Source organism: Sminthopsis crassicaudata, chromosome 3 (assembly GCF_048593235.1).
Source record: "Sminthopsis crassicaudata isolate SCR6 chromosome 3, ASM4859323v1, whole genome shotgun sequence".
In the NCBI taxonomy this organism is placed as follows: Eukaryota; Metazoa; Chordata; class Mammalia; order Dasyuromorphia; family Dasyuridae; genus Sminthopsis; species Sminthopsis crassicaudata.
Window position 1 is genome coordinate 557,202,521 of NC_133619.1, and position 23,412 is coordinate 557,225,932.

General features: G+C 36.0%; 1 protein-coding gene and 1 long non-coding RNA gene across 3 annotated transcripts in view; one reads left to right on the top strand and one right to left on the bottom strand.

Annotated features, from left to right (window-relative positions):
• Window positions 1–23,412, bottom strand: part of ME3 (malic enzyme 3) — a 279,762-nt gene that overhangs the window by 193,694 nt on the left and 62,656 nt on the right. The gene's annotated exons all lie outside the window — the stretch shown is intronic.
• The window catches only part of LOC141563484 (uncharacterized), an 80,505-nt gene that overhangs the window by 53,297 nt on the left and 3,796 nt on the right, over window positions 1–23,412 (top strand). Inside the window, exons 2-3 of one of the 2 annotated variants that reach the window (XR_012488431.1) lie at window positions 6,958–7,075; window positions 17,083–17,242. This is a non-coding gene — a long non-coding RNA (uncharacterized LOC141563484). The remainder of the gene's footprint in view (window positions 1–6,957; window positions 7,076–17,082; window positions 17,243–23,412) is intronic. The other variant, XR_012488430.1, reaches the window with a different exon arrangement.

Below are 23,412 nucleotides of genomic sequence, written 5' to 3' on the forward strand. Positions count from 1 at the left end.
GCCTATGATGTTAGGATCTTTTGAATTAAAATGAGTTGTCACCCCAGGGATAAAAAGAAAGCCAAGTGGACCCAGTCTTCCTCCTTTACAAGTCTGCATTCTTCAGTATTCTTGGCAGAAGCAATGAGGAAATATAAGAGTCTTTAGAACAATAGCAGTAACTCCAATTTCTATAATGGATCTGAGACTAAAAAGCTTTTAATAACAGCCACATAAGAGGGTTGCCTTTCTGAGAACTAAGCAACAATGTAGGAACCTCTCAGCTTCCAAGAATATCAAAGAGATTCAGTATTATCTCCTTTTCATAAAAGGACTAGTTTCCAAATATCAGGTCAAATTTGAAATCTTTTTAATTTTTTTAGCCTTTGGATTCAGTCATAGTTGGGAAACACACATATCCATAGGAAGAAGTTGGCTTATATAATAGGGAATGGACTGAATGCCTATAAATGAAATCATTCACCCTAACTTTAGTCTAAAACATGTAAGTGGGCCTTGTATTACAAATACCACACTTGATCAATGAAAATTCAAACCTCCTCTGAGGCATTTGAAATATGATTCAGAAATATGAAATAAGAATCAATTTCCACACAACTTTTCAGAATTAATTTATGCTCCAACTATAATAAAATGAGCTTACATGTGTTTGGCTCAGTGGAAAGAGCAGCATCTCTTCTGATTCATGGGAGCCTGAATTCCAATTCTGTCACTGATATTTAAATGAATAACTTAAAAAATGTTTACTAAGCACTTACTGTGTGCAAAGCTCCATGTTAAGCTCTGAAGAATACAAACAAAAAAGTAGAGACAGTTCTTGTTCTCAAGGGGGTTACATTCTAAAAGGAGAAATAATATCTATAGGAGATTCACCTGTTGCAAGTCAGATAGAAGGACCCTATAGTCCTTAGAGGATAGAGTAGATGGCAATGTATCTCCTTTAATATAGTTTCTATGGATAAAATTTTATCACTTGCTAATGTTGAATCCCTGGCTCATGCCAGGTATCAAGGACGTTCTCTTCTGGGTCTTCAATAGCCACGAGGCCTCTCTCCAGAGGAGTTGCTCCCTTGGATGATGGCTGTGGAGGCTGGGCTGGAAAGAGGACTGGTAGAGAATAAAGAGTCTGACCATTCCCAAGGTTCTTAGGCTCACTTTCCTGACAATAGCAATTGACCAGAAGTTAGTGCTGGTGGTGAGGAAGGTGAGCCTCTTTTGCACAAAGGTTGTTCCCCTAAATTGTGGCTGCAAGGAGGAGACCAAGGCTGGTGGTCTCAGGATGCTGATATTTTCAGGGCTCCTGAATTCAGGATCTTGGACTGTTTCCATTGGTGTCAGAGGGACAGAGATAATGATGATTTGTCTCATCTGGCACACACTGTTGCCTGTCTCTTTGTCAGGTGTCCTATTGTATCAGGGAGACTGGACTACCTATTTTCAATCTATGTGGTCTTCAACAAATTACTCAACTTCTGTGAATCTCAGTTTCCTCATTTATAAAATAAGGGTATTGGACTGGTTAGCTTCCAAATGATCGATAGTGCTATAACTTCATGAAATACATGATCACAATTTATCTTCACGACAATCCTGTGAAATGAGAAAAAAATCCACCACTCACATACATGCTTAATGAAGGGATAAGGAGAGAGAGATGAGGAGAGGGAAAAGATAAAGAAGGAAAAAAAGGGAGGAAGAGGAAGAGGGAGAGGAAGACTCAGAGGTGGAAAGAAACAAAAAAGAAGAAAGAGAAAGATATGAATAAAGGAGGAGATGGGAGGAAAGATAGAAAACGGGGGAGGCAATAAGGAGATGGAAAGAGATATACACAGAAAGATACAAAGGCAACGTTTATTAAGTGCTTATTAGGTGAGCAGATATGCTTAGTTTTCTTTGTTTTAAAAGAAGATTCAATCCCAAATGGGTTGGATGGAGAGGCAATAGCCACAAATGAGAGATAACAATAAGACATGTAACATCAGAGCCATCTTCAAAGAGGTAATAAGATCTTTCTTAAGTCTGCAAGGAACTTCCCTCATCCCTTCACTGAAGTTATTTATGCAAAGGGTTAGCTGGTCACTTGTTGAGGATGTTAAAGAGCGAGAACTTGTTTCTCCCCCTCACTGAAGCACATCTTAAAATAATCAGTTCCAACAAGCCTCTTGACCAGGGATTCAGGTGCTTTCAGTTACAAAGATGCATTCCAAGAAGGGGAGGCACACCCTACTCAGAGGCCAGAGAAATTGAGTCAACCCATTAGTTAGTGCCAGGGTAACCTCATCTCCTTCAGGTCTGCTGGGGCAGCTGCCAGGTGGGGAGTGTGAGAACCATTCTCAGGCTGTGGCAAAGGAAAAATTAAGCCTTGCCTCGTGATGCTGGCTTGAGAACCAAGGGGAGAATCCAGGTCTTGTGTATGTGTGTGTGGAGACCACACCCCAGTTAGTGAGCTGGTTTTCTTTAATTTTTGAAGGTCTACTTAAGGAATTTAGTTTTTCCCTCCATGATATTTGGGTAAGGGGGATGGAAAGAGGAGGCGATGATTTGAAAAGCATTCAAAAGCTAACCAGTGATTTTATCTCCCAGCCTGATCCCCTGTGCTCTACATCTTCAGTGGAGGCCTGGGATTCCACAGAAACAGTTAAAAGCCCTGGCACTGAGCCATGTACTTTAATGTGAATACAATCTTTGTCTGCTTGCTTGGTACCTACTTCTGAAAGTTGGCAGCTAAATTAACAGTTTTTGCAATAGCACTTATGGTTGGCACGATTTGCTTAACATATAAATCTACCTTGGGTTAGTTATTTTTCATAGATAAAATCTCCATACAGGGACAGGGAAGGTCCTATGTTTATTTTATACCTGCATAATGTTTTGTGAATCCTAGGTACCTTGTCAATAAGGGGACCTTTTATTCAACCACAAGAATCAGAGACATCATGAAACAGTATCAGAAGATCTAGATTCTAGTTCTCTGTCATTAATAGGCTAAGTGAACTTTAGATAAATCATTTCAACTTTCTGTTCCTTGGTTTAATTATCTTATAAAATATGGGAAATGGTCTAATAATAAAAACATAAATAAATGAAAAGTTCTTGTTGTCCTCAAGGTGGTTCCAGTGAATCCACAGTAGGTGAGTTTGCCTTTCCCAATTGTTGACCTAATGCAATATGTTTGCTTCATTTTAAAAAGCAGTCATTTTCTCTTCCTGCATGATTCCTCAGAAAATTAAACATAAAAGAATAGCATAGCAGGATAGAGACCTAACCCAGAATAGTTTGTATCAATCTATCAAAAAAAGATTAAAAGAATGAGATGATAATAAACTATAAAAGAATACTATCATCATATCAACTTGTCCTAGTACCTTCTACCTAATCTCAAGCAACATGCAAATCATTTCTCAACAACAATGGCCGATGATAGTAAAGAACATTAAGTTTTACAAAGCACTTTACGTGTATTTTGCCATTTCATCCTCTGATGTGGGCACTTAGATATTGTGCCATATTCTGCAGATGAAGAAAAGGAGCTCAAAAAGGTGAAATTTGAACCCAGGTTTTCCTCATTACAGGATAAATGCTCTCTAAGATTCCTTCTCACTCTAAAATTCTAAGTGTATGAGTTGTTTTGTTTTGTTTTTTAAATAGAATTTAAGTCCATGATATTGGGAACCATTCTGATCTGCTCTGAGGAGATAATGAATAGGATTCCTGTCCTCCAAAAACCCTAAGCTTAGGAAGTCAATAACTGCACCTGTCATAGAATAGATGGGCTACAAAGCCATTTTCAACCTCGTTGCTATTCTGGATTCACCTCAATGTGCTCCACCCCCATTTATGTCTGTCAAAAAAAGCCCTTTGATCTGGCTATATTAAAAAAGTATAGTATATAAAGTGATGCTGAGGATCATCTCGTTATCCCCTGATTGGGTAGGGTCAGATCTGGAATTTGGGAACCACATTTTAAGGACGTTAACAAACTGGGGCATATTCAGAAGAAGGTGATTGGGATTGTGAGATGCCTCAAAACCATGTTACATGAGGAATGACTAGAGGAAATGAGACAGTGGCAGTTAGGTGGTGCAATGGATAAAATCAGAGTTAGAGCCAAGGAAACCAGCATTCAAATATGGCCTCAAATACTTAATAGTCATGTGATCCTGGGCAAGTTGCTTAACCACTATTTGCTCTAGTTTCCTCCTCTATAAAATGGGGATAATAACACCTTACTCATAAGTTTTTGTGAAGATAAAATGAGATAATATTTGTAAAGTACTTTGTAAATCTTAAAGTATTATATAATGCTAGGTAAAAAATGTTCAAAAGATTAAAGGGAAGGCATAATTGCTACCTTCAAAAATTTACACTGATAAAGAGAGATTAGACATGTTTTGTGTGACTAGACTTTGAGCTCTGTGGAGAAGTCTGTGCAGGCAAATTTAGGCTCAGTATAGAACTTTCTAACAACCGTAATTGAACAAAATTGAAAGCGACTGATATGTGAAAAACTGTTCTGGGAATTGGATCTTTGAGAGAAGACTGGAGAGGAGGTAAGATAATTTTGGTTCTGTATGTAGTGGGCAGAGATGGAGCAGAGCATCAGGCTTTTAGAAACTTCATGGAGTATAGAATTCCCACAGAGATTTATGTAACCCAGACTACCCTGAAATGGCCCCTGATTTTGTGAGGATAGATCCCCGGCCATAGCCCACCTGGACCTCTGGGCCAGGCATACAACCCAACCTAATTCCTTTTGTGACACTCATACAGAGAAAGCTCTTTAAGAATTCTGAGAAGTTTATTTTACGATTCTTGACTAAGGCATGCAAATAACCTGGGCCTGCAGAGTGTGAGAAGAGTTATTGCAAACACTTTTCCCCTGTAACAACTCACGACAAACTTTAGATTGATTTGATAGTTCCCTTAGCAGTTGATTTCATATTTTTGAACCTATAAAATTACATATTTGAAGGGATTATTCATTTTTCTCTACAGAAAACATGCACACCCATAATGCTTTAATAATTATATCCAGATGTATTGGGGGGTCTTGGACAGGGTTTTTTTAAAGTTAATTTGAGAACATACTGAATTTCAGTCTTTATTGAATAGTTCAAGAATGGACAGAATGTAGAGTAACTTACAAGTTCCTAACTCATGCAATTTTAATATTTTCATCATGAAAGAATGATAGGTTTTTCAAATGCTATTCCTCTTTTTCTTCCTTTCACCTAGCATAAGTCTCAGATTTATTCAAGGCCAGGAAAATATCCTGAAGGGCCAGGTCATCCTGTGTATCCATTCTCTCCTGTCCCCATCCCCAGTTCCTGCTCCATGCCCTCAGTGTTTTGGATGTAGGTCACAAGAGCAGAGAGCCAGAGGTAAAAACTCATTCATTCAGCAAGCATTTCAATGCCAACCATATACTAAGTATTACTCTAGTTGCTATAGATGCAAAGAGAAACACAAAAACTGTATTAGACCTCAAAGAGCATACTCTTTCCAGGACACTTTTTTGATGGTCTCAGTCCTTTGCAATCTCTTGATCCCTCCTCAAATCTTACAGTATCTATTTCTAATGGCTTCTCTTCTAAGAACATTTCCTATCTATTCTGTATATATTTAACATATACCTAATTATTTTCATGTGTCTTCCCCAATTAGAATGCAAGCACTTGGAGGATAGAGACTTTTTTTTAATGTATTTCTATCATAGTAGATACATAATACTATAGTAAGTGCATAATAGTATTATAGCTCTATTAGCTCTATGGTAAAGACAGCTAGGTGGTATTATGAATAAAGCACTAGGGCTAGAGTGAGGAAGACCTCAATTCAAATCCAACCTCAGATACTTACTAGCCATCTGTGTGACCCTGGACAATTCATTTAATTTGCCTGCCTCAGTTTCCTCAACTGTAAAACAGTTATTTCCCAGTATCAAATGAGGTAATGTCTGAGCTTCCTCAGCCTCCTTCTCCCATCTGATTGAAAGCCTGGAGAGATGAGCACCAAACTCCCCACAATGCTTTCCTTTATAGAGGGAAGGAACTGAACTTCAGCTCACTCCACTTTGCATCTGCTCTCCTAGCTGGATTCAACTTCACAGAAAAGGTGGTCTCCTCATGTCCTCTTCCTAACTTCTGCTTTTTCTCTTTTTGTGTCTCCCCCTTTAGATGGTAAATGTCTAGAAGGTAGACACTGTTTCTGTTTTTATTAATTGAACCCCCAGTATTTAGCACATACTTAGCCTGGCACACTAAATATTTATTAGATTGGATTTATTGGATACTCTAGATTATTGAATAGGGTGGTTCAAGTAACTTCTAAATGACCTGAAATCACACTATTATCATTTCCCCAAAATAGAATCTGATCTCATTGTTTGAATTGAGACTAGAGACTCAGAGCAACAGGGATGATCCAATTTCTTGCTATAATCAATAGAGACAGAAACTGAACCTGTGATTTTGCTGGTTTAGGGAAATCCCAGCACCTTTTCTACAATTTATAACTTCAGACAAATTACCTGGAGTACTGATGTCAAACTTAAATAAAGGGCATAGGGTAGCTAAGTAGTGTTAGAGTGTTAGCTAAGTAGTAATAGAGTTCTGACCTGGAGTCAGGAAAACTCATCTTCATGAGTTCAAATTTGGCCTCAGACACTTACTAGGTGTGTGATTCCGGGCAAGTCATTTAATCTTATTTATTTCAACTTCCTCATCTGGCAAATGAGCTGGGGAAAATATAGTAAACCACTCCAGTATCTCTGACAAGAAAACTCCAAATGGGATCACAAAGAGTTAGACATAACGGAACAACAATAAATCTGCATATAAGGATTCCTGTGGGTTACATGTTGACACAATCTTTAAATGTTCTTTTATCTATGTTTTATTATATTTTTATTTATTTTATTAAATACTTCATAATAATATTTTAATCTGGTTCTAGCAGCTTTCAAGAAGATAGTGGGCTGCAGATAGCCCTCAAGGCATGTGACGGACACTTTGGGCCAAGAACATAGGGAATTTAAGTAACTTGCCCAGCACTCCATAGCCAGTTTGTGTCAGAGGTAAGACTTCCACTTGGGTCTTCCTGGCTCTGAAACTAGCTCTTGTCTCATCCTCTGTCTTGCCCTGGGACCAATAGGAATAAGTAATAATGTCAATAACAATAATCTACAGGGACAAAGCATTTTATAATATATAGCACCTTCTATGGAACATAAAGTTCTAGATGTCTAATAAGCAGTTGGAGATCAGGAGAAAGATTAGATTTGGAAAAGTAGATCTAAATCATCTGCTTAGAGGTGATAACTGAATCCAGGAGGATTGATGAGAACACCATTATTCATTTCACCCGTAAATCACAAGCAAAAGTTACCCTCATTGGGCAGATATAGAATCTAGAGACAAGGAGCTCATTTACCCAAGATCACAAATTTAGTCAGTGATAGAGATGGCATTTGAATGCTACCTCTTTTGGACTGTTCCATCTGCAATGATATTCTGTCTAAAAAACTCTGCATGAAACAATCACTTAGCAAAACACTGAATTCTTCAAGAGATACTGAAAATGAAGTCAAGTGATTCAATAAATATGCTCAATATCTTCTTTGTGCCAAATACTGTGGTACCAAGATTAGTACTAACAGTCCCTTCCCTCAAGGCTCCTCCATTCTGGGAGGGTAGATAAGTCATGTAGACAAATTCAGAAGAGCTATTCAAAAGAAAAGGCAGGAATCATTTGTAGGACAGCTTAACACACAACAATGGGTAGAGGGCTGTCCTTGACATCAGGAAAGCCTGGGTTCAAGCCTAGCTTCTGACATATACTAGACAAGTTTCCAAGCCTTCCAATATCTGCAGGCAATTCTTTAATATTCTAAATTTAGACACAAGTTATCCTGAGAGTTCCCTATAACAAAATCACAGAGGAAGGAGGCAGAGGGAGTCATGTTTGTTCCTCTGCATACATGTCAGTATGTTCCCAGATTAATTTGAGCTGAACTCAGTCTGTACTTGCATGACATGAAAGAAAATGACAGGAAGCATTTTCTCCCAGGCCTCTGATTTAGCAATATAATGCATCCTGGCAGGGTCTCTGAGGTGCAAGCCTTTAAGGATGCATGGATCACTGCTGATCAGACATCATAACCCACTTGTTCTTGTGTTGGGGCAAATCTCAGCTTCCAGAAAGGTGCCCCACACTGAGTGCATTCAGTGTTGGGGGAAGGGAGAAAGAAAATTCACATAGACTGACACTGGCTTGAGAGCCTGGCCTGGGATTTTCCTGTGCTTGCTCTAGGGTAGGACTGAGATCTGAGAATTTCTTAATCTAGGGCAGCTATTATAAAATGGTTAAGTTTTGTGTTCAACCTATATACCCCGTGTCCTTTGTACCCTCAATTATCTAGGATCACCAAGGTTATGTGTCTAAGTTCTGAAACTCTATTCCTAACTTCCCATTTACCTACACATAATAATTAACAACAATAACAATAGTTATTATCATTTACATATATATATATATAACATATATATATATCACTCTAAGACAGGGATTCTTTACTTGGGATGCATGAAACATTTTAAAATATCTATTTTTACAATTATATTTTAATATATTTGGATTTCATTGTAGTTTCATGTACTTTATTTTATGCATTTAATAGTATTATTATGAAAAGGCTTCACCAAACCTCCAAAGGGGTTCATGACACAGAGAGAAGAACCCCTAATTTCAAGTTTGCAACACTTACTCCAAACCATTGCTTCACTAGATTCTTAAAAACCTAACTCTCTTTAACATGTCAAAGATTCAGAAATACTTACTGTGTTCCACTTTCCAGGGTCTTTAAAGTACAATATAAATGCCTTAGCTACATTCCTTCCCTGTCTACCTCAGAAGGTCTACCCCAGCAGGTAATGACATTTCCTGTTCACCTCCTCTACGATCTTCTGTCTTTCACTCATTTCAGTGTTTATATTTTTACAATTCGCTTCTTTACTGCCTACAAACCAACCTGAGTTTCCTTATTCTCAAAAATCCTTCACCTCATCCATCCTTCCCAGATAGCTATGATATTATAGCTCTTCTTCCTTTCGTGGGTTTTTGAAAGGGAATCTACATTCAGTGCCTCCACTTCCTTTCCTCTCTCTTCTCTGTAGTCTGGTTTCCAATATCATCATTCAACTAAAACTGCTCTCTCCAAAAGTTACAAATGATCTCCCATTTGTCAGGCCTACTGTCCTTTTCTTTCAATCTTCCTCTTTCTTGACTTCCCTGAAACTTTATATGCAGTCAACCATTCATTTTTCCTTGATATTTTCTTCTCTTTTTTTGATTTTCATCATCCTTCCTCAAGCTTGTCCTACTGCTCCATGTCAATCTCTTTTGCTGGTTCTCTTTGAAATTGAGTTGAGACAACCCTGACAACTCTAGTGGAAGAATCCAGTTCATGTCCACTAAATCTGTATGATGCCCAAGGTTTTTTCCTGGGCCCTTTGCCATTTCCTTCTATATCATTCCCATGGATTCAATTACCATTTTGAAGCAGATGATTTAAAACCACTTATTCAGTCCTTACCATTCTCCTGACTTCTAGTTTCACAACTCCTTCTACCTACTTATTAGACATCTAGAATGATATATGCTGTAGACATCTTAAGAAACCTTTCCTAATCCCCATTAAAACTGGAACCTTTCCTCTGTGACTATGCAGTTTATCTTGTATATATCTTATTTGCACACAGTTGTTTGCATGTTGCCTCTCCAAATAGATTGTGAGCTCCCTGAGATACTGAAACTGTGTCTTGTTTGTTTTCAGCTTTTTGTGGTACCCCTGGTACTTGGCATAGTATGTGGCACACCGTATGTGCTTAATAAATGCTTGTTGACTTGACTTTCTTACAAAGTGGTTTGTAAACCTTAAATTCTAGATATTATTAGATCATTGTTATTTTCTTAATGTCAAGAAAAATTTTAAAAATTTCCCCACATGCCCATTCCTTTGAGGAAAATGTAAGTGTGAACATAGACAACAGTAGCACAAGAGAGTACAAGAGACAGTTGAATTGGGTAAAGATCTATGTCCGCTGTAATCTTGGAATGTTAGATCATAGGTTCTTTACATTTAGGTCTAGAAGGTACTTTATAGGGCATCTAATCCAAATCTGTTTTTCACATAAGGACACTCAGGCCTATTGAAGTTTAATGACTGTCTAAGCTCTCATGTAGACAATAAAAGACCTGGGATTTGAATATAAATCTTTTAATTTCAAATCCAACAATGTTCCCCACTCAGCATTATTTTTTACTTCAGTCTCTATGTAGTAGACATACTATATTTTTCCCCTTTCACCTTATTCTTATCTCTCATGCACGTTTCACATCCCCCCCACTAAAATGGCATCTCTTGTCTGGACAGAGACCAGGAATTTTTAAATGTTTTATTTTCCTTGCTCCTAGTATAGTGGGTTCTTAATAAGAACTTATTGAATTCATTTTTAAAAGCAGATGGCCCTGCTATACAACCAATGAATTAAAAAGACTAGATTAGTGGAGAAGAGCTAAATTTGTGATTTGGAGAAGTCAGCTCTTCTTAAAAGGCTAATCTGACCCCAGATCCCAAGAGGCAACCTCCCTGCTTCATGAAGATGAAGCTGGGAGTGGTTTTCCCAGGGTTTTGTTGAGGAGAAACCTCAACTTGCCCAACATCCTAGGAAGGCACAGACCTTGGGTGTTAAGAGGCCCCCAAGTCATGTGCCAAACCTTGAAAAACAAAGAATTGGAAGGGTAAGATCAATGACAGGATCTAGGATTTATAAAATCTGGGTTTGGCAGAACATTTAGAGGAGGAGCAGAAAACAGATTCTCTGTAGTCTCTCTGAAATTTTCTAAGTTTTCAAGCAAAGGGAAAATAATTTACCTTCAGCAAATGAAAGGAAGCCCCCCTTACTATCCTCAAATATAAGTATACTCCCCGAAATTCCACCAGTTAAAATGGATTTGGATTACCTTTTAAAAAATGCATATGTCCTTTAGAAAGTTAGGGGAGTGAAGTCATCAGACATTTATACCTTAGTGTGAATTAAGACTTAAGTGTTCATGGGAAAAGAGAAGAGGTAGAGGAGCATTTAAGTTTGGAATTTAGAGTATACTGCAAGGGAAGACAGGCTTGATGGGAAGGCACAGTCAAGGGTCTCTGGGCAGTCAGAGGACAGCTTCAAGATACTTGATACCTAAGAAGTTAGGTGAGAGGGAAAGAGAAAGGGAAATGAGAAGGCAATAAAGAGATTTTGTCTACTTTTCCAATAGGTCTAGTAACAGTCATGTTCCTGTCTACTCCCTTTTCTTAAACATCTGAAAAAAACAATTTATTTTGGAAAAGGGGGTTCATGTACAAGATGAATTTCATAATCCTATTCCATGATTCTGTCCAAGGGATGCTATCCCAGGGCTCTGCCCCCAATATGTTGAATTAATGGAGAGGCTAAAATTTCAGGGGATAGTTTCAGTTATCTTGAAAACTGAGATTCTGCTGGTGGTGACCTGGGTTTTAGACATGTTGATGAATTTTCTTTTACATGTGGGCCTTTTTGTATCTAGATTTAAGATGAAATATGGCACTGCTTCTTAAATCTAGTTCCCAAATTCTCGCTATCTTCTTATCTCATTCTCATCCATTAACAATTCTACCATTGCTAAAAATAATGATGTCTCCCAAGTGATCTGGCTGTAATTACAGTTAATGAAGAATTAATTTGTAAGACTGGCTACAAAGCTGAAGGAGGCAGAGGCTCTTTCAATTGCTAACCTTCCACTGTTGCCCACAATGTATGTGATAATGTGTAATAGTGACAAGAGTAGTGACATGGGAATCAGAAGACAAATTCTAATCACAGTTTTAAAGTCACAAAATCAAAATCTCAGAGTTGGAAGGCATCTTAAAGGACATGTATTTGCAGGGTAGAAACTGAACTTATAAGTATTTGTATACAAGAAAAGAAAAGAAAAGAATGAGAATAATTTAATGTTGCAACTCTAAAAGAATAAATTATTAGAGATCCAAAAGATAAGTCCTCATTTAAACAGAAAATGGCCACAAATTCCTTCTGCTATCTAAAAGAAAACTTTGCCTTGTCTAGGTCTGCCCCTTTTCCCATACTCTCTTCAATCCACCCACATTCTCTAAATCACTTGTTCTCACTTAAAACACATAGGGTAGGCATCCTAGAATTGGTTCCTGCCTAAGGAGGAAGTCTATAAAAGCTCTGAATGTAAGGAAGAAAGCTGACCTAGTGATTAGCATCCTTCCTCATGCTATTATTTCCCAACCACTTTCAAAATCCCCATGATGCAGTGGAAGGAGTCAAGAGAACCTGAATTCAAATTCAGATCTGATTAAATTATCACATAGTTTTGGGCATGTCCCATATCCTCTCCTTACCTCAAGCTCCTCCTCTGTAGCATGAGAAGATGAAACCAGTTGATGTGTAAGGTACCTTAAAGATGAAAATCCTATGATATAAAAGTCCCTTCTAATTTAAGAATCTATGGTCTAAATCTTATTATGGTTTTCCCAGTCTACAGTATGTGATTCTGGAGCAAACTAGACAACCTCACAGGTTCCTTCCAGGTCTAACAGAAGAAAAAAATCAGGGGGAAAAATTTCACATAAGGAATGATAGAATCTAAGAAAAGGAAGATGTTTAAGAAATCCACACGGAATATTGGATAGAGTACTGGAGTTAAGAAAAACTAGATTCAAATCCTACCTCAGGCATTTACTAGCTATGTTCTCTTCACAGAAAGTCACTTACCTTCATCTGTAAAACAAGAGGTTTGACTTGATGTCCTCTGAGGTCCCTTCTCTAACTATCTAAATTAATGATCTTATGTTATCTAGCTCAAATGTTTAACTAATGCAGCAATTCTTTCTACAATATTCCCAACAGAAGGACATGCAACCCCTGCTAGAATACATCCAGTAATGGAGAGTTCAACTTTATTCAAGATGGGAGTTCTTTCCACTGACCCGATAAGTAACTTCCCTATAATTTCCAAACATTTGTCCTCATACTCAAAGTAATTCTAATCCCTTCCCCACAGAAGAGTTCTTCAAATATTTAAAAGTAGTAGACATAACCACCCCATTTGTTTTCCCTGAGAAGATGATAGTGTTCATGAACCTTTTTTTTTTTTTACACATAACATACTTCTTATGATGTTGTTAATTGTTTTTCATAATTTAGGGTTTTCTTGACAAAGATATTGGAGTATTTTGCCAAATCCTCTCCAGCTCATTTTATAGATGAGGAAACTGAAGCAAACAGGGTTAAGTGATTTGCCCAGGGTCACACCATTAGGAAGTATCTGAGGTTGGATGTGAACTCCTGAAGATGAGTCTTAAGGACTCAAGGCCTAGTGGTCTATCCACTGACCACCTAGCTGCCCCAATAAATGCTATTCTGTATGCAGCCCAAAACACTTTTCTTTGCAAGAAATGACAAGTTTAACAAACTCAATACAGAACTAAGAACCATAAAATAACAACCTTGAAGGGGTCTTCAAGACGACCTAATCAATCCCCTCATTTCTAGATGTATTTCGAGTAAGATTAAGATTAAACAGAAACATTGCAGGCCTTCAATAAAGGATTACAAGTGAAAAAATCTGCAGATAGGATTTCTTACTGGGGATGGGAAAGGTAAAAGGCTCTTTAACGAAGCTATCAGATTAAGCTTCATTTGCAGCTTCTCAAAAGGAAAATACTACTCTTGTAAGGATCCTAACAAATAGGTGTGGTATGCTAAAAGTCTCGGGGATCTGAATAAATCTGTCCCTTAATTCAGAGGAAATACCGTGGAGATGCCACTGTGGGGAGCTGGAGACCACTCTGCTTTTTAAACCCCAATCAAAATGAAATTGTAACAGGGGTGTGAGGGGAAGCCAATTGAGCAATATTCATTTTTGGAAGAGAACTGTAGACATTTGTTCCAGGGAGAATGAAGGCCCAATGAAATTGTCTTTAAGACAGCCTTTGTATATATTTCTTCTTGAAGACATGGAGCTGGCCTATAAAATCTCAAAACTGGCCTTCAACAGTCAGCGTCATATGTCACAAGCAAAGAGAGAAGCTCAGCAAATGAAACAGTGGTATATCTGTGCAGCACATGTCTCCATAAAAAGTGTGTTTCCCTACTCTGTTTATTCTATCACATGATCTACTGTTCTAAAGGATGTGTCATGCAGTATTTCCATTAGTTTTTATTCTTCAGTTATGAATATAGGACTTCTATACGAGGAGATCAGTAGAGAGCTTCAATGTATCCTGGGGACCAAGTGAGAAAAGAAGAGGCATAGACAAGTCCTGTTCTGCTTTCCTCATAGGATTATTGTAAGGACTTAATGAGATCATAATTGACATAGTAAGCACAATGTCAATGTTAGCTATTGTTATAATTAGCCAAGAGGTTGATGTCTTAGGCATTTTCTAGTTGGGTAACCCTGGAAAAGTTTTTTACTTCTTTATCTATAAAATAGGAATAACAATGGCACCTATCTCAGTAGGTGATCGTAAAAAGAGCAGGGGATAATCAATTTATATACCTCTCTATAAATCCTAAAGCATTATATAAACATGAATCATCACCATTATTATAATTATCATCATCATCATTTTATAAGAATTGGTGAGTGATGGAGATACAAAGATCAAAACTAAATGTGCTTACATTCTATCTACATTTACTAATAAATATCTACTACATAAACTAATACATTGTTGGTGGAGTTGTGAACTGATCCAACCATTCTGGAGAGTAATTTGGAACTTCACCCAAAGGGTTATTAAACTGTGTAAACCTGTAGTTCTAGCAATGTCTCTAAAGATCATAAAAAATGATCCACATGTGCAAAAATGTTTAACAGACCTTGTTGTGGTGGCAAAGAACTGGAGTAAATATCTGCCATGAATTGGGGAATGATTGAATAAGATATGGTATATGAATGTAGTAGAATATTATTGTTCTATAAGAAACAATCACAGGATGATTTTCAGAAAGTTCTGAAGAGTCTTACCTGAACTGATGCTAAGTGAAGTGAATAGAACCAAGAGAACATTGTATACAGCAACAAGATTATGTGATAGACCAATGAAGTGATTCAGTCCAATTCCAATAAACCTGTGATGGAGAAAGCCCTGTACATCCAGAAAGAGTACTATGGGGACTGAATGTGGATCACAATATAATATTCTCACCTTCTTTGTTGTTGTTTGCTTGGTTTTTTTTTCTCTCTCTCTTTTTTTCTTTTTTGACCTGATTTTTCTTGTGCACCATGATAAATGTGGAAATGTTTTAAAAAACTGCACATGCTAAACCTATATTGGATTGTTTCCTGTCTAGGGGAAAGGAGATGAGGGGAAGGGAGGAAGAAAGATTTGGACCACAAGATTTTGCACAAGTGAATTGTTGAAAACTATCTTTGCATGTATTTCAAAAATGAAAAGCTACTATCAAATAAATAAATATCTGCAATACATTAATGCTGACGCATGGCCACTGGAAAAGTGAGAGACTAGGAAAATACATCACACGAATTACAATGGAAGAAGCTGGAGAACTTAAGAGGGAAAAAATTACACAAAAGCTTCCTTAAAATCCCTGACCAGGTAGTAGCCCTGTTTTGGATAGCTCCAAAAGGCAGGGCTAGAAATCCTGGGTGGAGCCGTTTTGGTTAACTATGTTTGGCCCATTGGTAACAATTTCCTAACAGCTACAGATTTTTTGAACTGCTTAATATCTTAGTGAGTTTTCTATCACCAGAAGTGTTCAAGCAGAACCTATGTGATCACTCAATCAGGAATGCTATAGAAAAGGTACCAGAAAACTGGACTGGACAAGCTCTTGAGTCTCTTCCAATTTGGAGAGGCTGAGATTCCTTTATAATGCTAGGAGGTAAAAAGGGATTTGTCCTAATCTTTCCTCTTCCATTCAACTTCATTTTCCCTCAGTCAATTTGCCACAGTAGATGCAGAGAGCTTTACCTACAAAGAATGAAGTTATTTGCATTTGCTTTAGGAATCCTATCAGCTCTTTGGCTAATAAATGAGAGGAAAAACCACTGATTGGGGGAAAAACTCATTCTCCCCACTGCTTTCACACTAAATTTTTAAGGGTTTAAAAGATCCACATAAACAGAGCAGAATAAGAGCTGGTCCTCAAAGATCACTTCATCCAAGGCCTTACCCTCATTTTACAGATGAAGAAATCGAGACCCAGAGAGTTCAGGTATCTATGCCAGGTCATCTAGTTGGGCAGCAGCAAAGCCAAGAAGATCCAGTATATTCCCCACTATACTTTCATGCCATGACTCAACTACATGTGGAGTACTTGTGTAAATTCTTCTGTTTGGTTTTTAAGCCTTTCAAAACCTTGTCCCATTTATCTTTCCAAACCCACCAGCCATTACTTACCCTCCTGCATTCTAAAATTAACCCTTTCTCTGTTTTTCACATGTGAAGCTCCATCTCTAATCTCCATGCTCTCTCTTGTATTAGCCTGTGACCCATGCCTGGAATGCCCTCATTCCTCCCCTTTACCTCCTGGAATCCCTCTCTTCCTTTAAGATTTTGCTCAAGAGATCATAAAAGCACACTGCAAAAAATGTTCATAGTAGAACATTTTTTTATAGCAGAAAGGAACTGGCGTTTGAGTGGATGCTCATCAGTTGGGGATTGGCTGAATAAGATATATATCTGAATGTAATGAAATAATATTGTTCTACAAGAAATGATAAACAGACTGATTTCAGAAAAGCCTGGAAACACAGGAATGATGCTAGGTGAAGTGAACAGGACCGAGAGAGCATTGTACACAATAACAATAAGATTATGTGATGATCAAACTAATGGATTTGTCTCTTTTCGACCAAGAGGTGATTCAAGGCAATTCCACTAGACTTAAGATAGAGTGAGCCATCTGTATCTAGAAAGAGAACTATGGAGACTGAATGTGGCTCAAAACATAGTATTTTCACCTTTTTGTTGTTTGCTTCCTTTTTTGTCCTTTCTAGTATATTTTCCCCTTTGAATCTGATTTTTATTGCTCAACATGACCAACATGGAAATATGTTTAGAAGATTTCCACATGTTTAACCTGCATTGGATTGCTTGCTATCTTGGAGAAGGAAGGAGCTAGAGGGAGAAAAATTTGGAACACAAGGTTTTGCAAAGGTGAATGTTGAAAACTATCTTTGCCTGTATTTGGTTCTTGTTCTTTTTCTTCTTTTCTTTTCTTTCTTTCTTTCTTTCTTTCTTTCTTTCTTTCTTTCTTTCTTTCTTTCTTTCTTTCTTTCTTTCTTTCTTTCTTTCTTTCTTTCTTTCTTTCTTTCTTTCTTTCTTTCTTTCTTTCTTTCTTTCTTTCTTTCTTTCTTTCTCTTTCTTTCTTTCTTTCTTTCTTTCTTTCTTTCTTTCTTTCTTTCTTTCTTTCTTTCTTTCTTTCTTTCTTTCTTTCTTTCTTTCTTTCTTTCTTTCTTTCTTTCTTTCTTTCTTTCTCTTTCTTTTTTGCTAAGGCAATTGGAGTTAAGTGACTTGCCAAGGGTCACACAGACAGGAAGTATTAGTGTCTGAGGTAAAATTTGAATTCAGGTTCTCCTGAGTTCAGGGATGGTGCTGTATCCACTACACCAACTAGCTGCCCCTTTTACATGTATTTGGAAAAATAGTAAGAAAGAAAAAAAAAATTCAGCTCAAGAGCCACCTCTAATTTCATATTTTCCCTGGTCCCCTCAAGTACTAGTGTCCTTCCTGTCAAACTATCTTGTATTTAACTAGCCAAATTAGAGCAATAAGTATTTTATTAAGTATCAATAATGTGCTGGGCACTGTGCAAATGTATGTAGAATAAATATAAACTAGTATATATTTAATAAAATATACACATATATTATGCATGTATTTGCACACTTTTGTTGTCTTCCTATTAGAATATGAATAGAGATAGTTTCATTTGATAAATTTGTATCCCCAGAAAATAAGTGTTTTAAATACAATTTTTTTGTTGTTCAGTTGTCAGTCTTTTCTCATTTTTTGTGACTACTTTGAGGTTTTCTTGGCAAAGATGCTGGAATGGTTTATTCATTTAACAGATGAGGAAACTGAGGCAAATAAGGCTAAGGGTCACACAGCTAATAAGCATTTGAGGCCAGATTTGAACTCAGAAAAATGAATCTTCCCTGATCCTGGAACTATACCACCTGGCTGCAGTTTGGCACATCATAAATTTACTGATTGATTAAATCCTTCCCTAGTATGTGCTGGGGAAAGGTTTAGATTTAACACACTCCTAAGTTCAAGACATACTGCCAGGTTCTATGTAATATTCCAGAATGGATAATTCTTCACATCAGAGAATTTACTGTTGAGGCTGGAGACCAAGATAGTTATAATATATATATATATATGTATATATATATATACATATATGTATATATGTGTGTATATATATTTATATAAAGCAGATTATTATAGGTGATATAAGAGTTATAAAAAGTTTTGGGATTGAGAAAAAGGATAAATCACTTCTAGTTTAGAGTTAGGGGAATAAAGAAAGGCTGCAAGGAGAGAATGGGTCTTGAATAGATAAGATCACAGATCTGCCCCACCATCATTTCGTGAATCTTAAAGTGCTTTAAAAATGGTTTTGTTATTATATGTTAATACACTCTGAAGCTAGAAAGAGTCCTATGGAGTGGGGTATGTTATAGAAGGGTTTCTTTTTCAGTCATCAGTTGGTATGGAGACTGCTAGATGATTGCTGAAGTCTCTTATGCCTCTCAAATTCCATGATTCTGGCTCCTATGCTTTATGCCGGGAATTTCTCTGGAAAAGGAAGCAAAGGGCACAAGAAGAAAGGGCCCATAACTCACATTGATGTATCTAACAGTTAATACTTTAATCTATTTGACATATACCATTACATCCTGTTTTGCTTTGGGGAAAGGGCTTCTACTTGACTGCAAGTATTGCCCTACAGCCTATCTGGGACTTGGGAGGCAACCACCTCAGATTCAAGTGATGATTGACAGAGGATTTGTTTTTTTCATTTTTCAATAAATTAATGGTAGCCATTCAGATTTCACTGGATCCTTACCATGATGTGGTCATAACACACCAGTCCAGCACCCAGTCAGATCTGTCCTGGACTTCATTCAAGGGGATTTAGTTACTCTAAGTACCATAGGTTTCTCATCAGAACACAGTTTCATGCATAATGTGGTTTATGGGTGTCAAGGATAATGGTATAGCAAGTAAAAATTATTGCTTATCTTTTTTTAAAAAGCATTTTAAAATATACAAAGCATAGCTATATACATAATCTCTGTAAATTTTCACAAAAACCCTTAGAAGAAATAAGGGACAGTTTTAATACTATCTTACAGAATACCTTTAAAGAGGTATAAAATATAGTCTGATATTCTTATAATATAATATTCCATTTTTAAAAATGTCTATTTATATAAATACCATAGAAAAATTGCCTATCACTATAAATAATGTTTTTTTATTCATTTGTGGTAGTGTAAACCTTGTTTAGTTTCTAAAACCTTGAAAATAGACTATTACATAGCTTGAGCATACCTTTGGGAGATATTTTTCTAATGTAATGATTGGTTACAATTCTAGGAAAGGGCTGTGTATAAAAATCCAACAGAACTCCAAGTAATTATATTTAAACAGAAACCTAAAAACCAATAATCTCTAGGAATGGTGGGATTTAATCCACTCTTATATAAGATCTACTAAAAAGTTAATTAATCAATAAATATCAGTACCTTTAAAAAAAAACCAAATTTGTGATTTCACTAGTATAGAATATTTCTGATAAGAAATCTACCAATATAGATTAGTTCCTCTGTGAATTTATGTTCTTAGAGAGTTTTCTTGATTATTTGTCAAGTCCTCTTTGTCTTGGATGGATTTTGGGGTCACTTCATTGTTGGCACAACACAGCAAAATTCAGAATCCTAGTTCAGCAGCTTGGATTTATGCTATTCTCAATAGCATAAGAAACATTCTCCATGAGTCTGAAAGTTAACCCTCTTTTGCCAAAAGACCTTTATATAAAATGCTCCAGGAACTAACTTTCAAATGGCTTCTCTGACTTTAATCAACTGAAAAAATAGACAGAATTAGTCTGTGTTATAATGACATCATTCTTAATGCATTGTTAAATATTAAAATTTTGATTTATTCAGTTACACTTCCCATGCTAATTCTAATAAATTATGGAGCTTGCCCTTTCTGGAATTTCTGAAACATTAAATTTGGTTATAGTTCATCACAAGAAGAATTTCAGTCTTGTGGTAGTGAGAAAATGGTCCTTATTTAGGATGAAATTCCTTCTTTAAATGTTGCAGTGAGGAAAAGGGTCCAGTCATGGTCTTTGGAGGTATTCCTTCTAAGAAGATCTTAAAGAACAGGAAAAACTAAAGGTTGATTTATAGAATAACTTCCCAGAAGAATAAAAGTTGGCAAACTTCTTATAGGATTATAATCTGAATACTCATTTCTGATATCATATTAAGTTATATATACTCTAGGTATTTATAATTGTGGGATTTTAGAGACAGAAAGGCCTATGGCGAACTTCTTGACTAGGTCAGGAGCTGATGGGACATTCTCCTAGATTTCTCATGATCTGCCAATGTTCTTACCTATTGACCATGAGGTTCCAGGTGAGGAGCCTCTACACAAAAAAGCAGAAGTATGAGGGTAGGAATGGAAGTGGTTGGTGTGATTTAGTCCAACCAATCATATCATTTCATAGACAAGGAATACTTCAAATTTTTTGCCTTCTATGGCATCCTCTTTAATTTATCTTTTATTTTATATATGTGCCATTGTATCATTTCTGTAAAAGTCAAATTTCTTGAGTACAGGGACTCTTTTTTTATCTTTGTAATCTCAGGACCAAGTACAACCTATTATACATAGTAGGTGCTTAATAAATATTAAATAGGAATGATTTAAAAGAGGTTAACCTAGGTCTCCTAAATAACTGGGTATAGTGCTCTTTCAATGTATTATACTTTTGTACACAATGCACAAGGATAATGTAGTAATTAACATTCTATAATACTTAAAAGTTTATGAATTTTTCTCATCACAGTCTCTCTATAATATGTGGAATTTAAGTTATCTTACTTTGGAACTATCAGATTTCTATACCTTCTCCCCAACTGTGGATCAGTGGAACAGGGTAGACATGTGATACATGTAATAATTTATAAGAATATGAATCATTCCCCAAATGACAAAATGGTCCAAGGATATGAAAAGGCAGTTTTTAGATGAACAAATCAAAGATATATATAGTCATATGAAAAATACTCTAAATCATTATTGATTAGAGAATGCAAAATGAATTGGGGAATAGCTAAACTAGTTATGTGTTATATGATTGTGATGCAATTATATATAATTGTGATGAAATAAAGACAGACCTAAATTAGAAATATTAATTGTTCATGGGTAGGCTGAGCTAATATAATAAAAAAGGGACAAATCTACCCAAGTTTATTTGCTTGTTCAGTGCTATACTAATCAAAACAACCAAAGAATTATTCTATAAATCTAGAAAAAGTAGAAACAAAATTTATCTGCAGAGTTAAGAATATCAAAGGAATCAATGAAAAAAATTGAATGCAGCTTAGCAATTCCAGATTCAAAACTATATTGTAAATTCATAATCATAAAAAATTCCAATCTGGTACTGCCTAAAAATATTGGTGGATCAGTGGAATATATTAGGTACACAATACACAGTACTAAATGACCATAGTAATCTAGTATTTGATAAATTTACAAATCCAAGTATAAGGGATAAAAACTCAACATTTGACAAAATTACTAAGAAAACTGAAAAGCAGTTTGGTAAAAACTGGGAACAGATCAACCTGTATATGGTATTATGGCATATGGCTTATATGCAATATCTACCAAGATAATGTTAAATAGATAAATTATTTAGCAATAAAAAGTGATATCACAAGTAAAATATCAGATCTCTGAATAAGGAAAGAGTTTCTGATGATACAAGAGACAGAGAAGATTGCAGGAAGTAAAATAGATAATTTTGATTACATGAAATTAAAGCTTTCACACAAACAAAATTAATGCAGACAAAATAGAAGGAAAATAGGAAACAAGAAAGAGATTTTCACAGCAAATTTCTCTGATAAAGATCTCATTTCTCAAATATATAGGATACTGAGCTAAATGTATAAAAATAAGAGTCATTCCCCAGTTGATAAATGGTCAAAGGATATGAACAGGAAGTTTTCAGAAGAAATCAAAGTTATCAATAGTCACATGGAAAAATACTAATTACATAAATGCAAATTAAAACAATTCTCAGGGTACCTTATACTTATCAGATTGGCTAATATGACAGAAAAAGGAAATGACAAATATTGGAAGAGATGTGAAGAAAAGGTACCCTAATGTACCATTAGTAGACTTATAAATTAGTCCAACCATTGTGGAGAACAATTTGGAATTATACCCAAACAGCTATAAAACTCTGTATACCATTATCACTCAGTCAGTATCCCAAAGAAATAAAAGAAAATGAAAAAGGGTCTGTCTGCACAAAAGTATTTATAGTGTCTTTTTTTGTGATGATAAAGAATCGGAATGTCTATCAATAGAGGAATAGCCGAACAAGTTGTGATATATGATTTTGATAAAATGTTATTGTGTGATAAGAAATGATTAGAAATATGGTTTCATAAAAATCTGGGAAGACATATGAAGACTGATGCAAAGTAAAGTAAGCAAAACTCAGGAGAAAATTAAACACAGTAACAGCAATATTGTTATTGTCATTTTTTAGTTCTGTCCAACTCTTCATTCTACTTTTTGGGTAGATTGACAAAGATAATAGAACAGTTTGACATTTTCTTCTCCAGCTCATTTTACAGATGAAGGAACTTTAACAAGCTCATTTTCCATATGAAGAAACAAAAAGAGACTTAAGTGACTTGGGTCATAAAATTAGTTAGTGTCTGAGGTCAGATTTGAATTCAGGAAAATGAGTCTTCCTGATTCCAGTCCTGTCACACTATCTACTGTGCCATCTAGCTGACTACAGGAACTTTCTAAAAATGATCATGACTTAGCTACTCTGATCAAGATAATGATCCAGAACAATCCAAAAGGACCTATGATAAAAAATGCTCTCTCCCTCTAGGGAGTTAAATGATGAACTCTTGAGTGCAGATCAAAGAGTATTTTTTGCTTATTTTTTATTCTTTTATTTTCCTTGTGGGTTTTTTGTAACATAGTTAATATAGAAATATATTTTACATAACTTTACATATGTAATCCATATCAAATTGCTT